This window comes from Penaeus monodon, chromosome 32 (genome assembly GCF_015228065.2).
Source record: "Penaeus monodon isolate SGIC_2016 chromosome 32, NSTDA_Pmon_1, whole genome shotgun sequence".
NCBI lineage: Eukaryota > Metazoa > Arthropoda > Malacostraca > Decapoda > Penaeidae > Penaeus > Penaeus monodon.
The window spans coordinates 35,351,913-35,353,184 of NC_051417.1; positions in this window are offsets into that span (position 1 = coordinate 35,351,913).

A 1,272-nucleotide genomic window follows, 5' to 3' on the forward strand; every position below is an offset into this window, starting at 1 on the left:
TACTTTGCAAACAAAATACAGATCTAAATATATGCACACATGCTAACACACTATGAAAACAAGGGGATACCTTTAGACACTATGGAAATATCGCATCCCAATCAATTAATGAAGCATACCCTGAATCGAAACCTTACCCAGTAACCCAAACGCCAAAGAAACAAAGAACAAGGTGCTCCTTGTAAAATACTAAAAGTGAAATAGACTAAAACAAAATAATAAGCCCCAGTCATAAGACTAACTCTTGTGGTAATATCAGTGTCTGAGAAGACGCGTTGTCAACAGGTGTGTAATTTCTCTAACGGTAACACTAAAGATCTACTAGGGAGGATTGGACTAACGTGTAGACAAGGCCAAGGTTAGATACAGTAAAAACTATTAGCACTGTACTACATAAAGGGTCATATATTAACCCGCCCTAAAGTGCAATTCCTAAGTTGTGCAGAAGCCTTGTAAGAATTCATAGCTAAGCTTGTATTGTTTTGAGGTAAAAGAGTTCAGTGTTGTGGATTTAGGAGCCTTAATTGCCAATGCATAAAAATATATAGTACAATATGATCTGAATTCCGGATTTCCGCCGTTTCAGTTCCGTTTTGTAACGGCACGATGTGAAAAACGATGTGAATTGTAATATACTTGTCAATTATCCTGGTTAATTGCTTCTTACAACTGGGAAGAGCGATATATAGTGTAGGAAGCATATGTTGCTAACATGCGAATTTATTACCTCAAGAAAATATTGACTTAACGAAAAATCTTCAGTAATGAAAAAAAAAAAATCAAACGGTTTGATCAGAACATGTGTTCTATTCACACATTTAGCCTGCCGTTTCTAGAATGAAAACCACAGATGTATGCAGACTAAAAAAATCCATATAGAGTACAATGAATATAGGAGGGAAAAAAACGTTAATTCGATTCGTTAGAATTAGGGTGCACAAGGCATTACATATGGCGAGAAAAGATTGCATAATCGGACCTATTTAACACAATTCGCAAGGCTTAAGGATGCAACCACGTAGAAACACAGGTTTCGGTTTGCCAGTATCCAGCCAATGCAGACAGACACGTGCTTAGTGACAAGAGAAAACAACATCAACATCAATATTTTTTCCCGGAAGGAGTGGAGCATTCTTCCTCGCTTTCCCCACACCAGTTGGCCATCCCCGTAAGCCACTGGCGACAGGCTTATGTGCTAACCTACTTCCGTTACATATTATCTTTATATTAACATTATATGAAGATGGTATAGGAGTGTGACCCCCATTTACA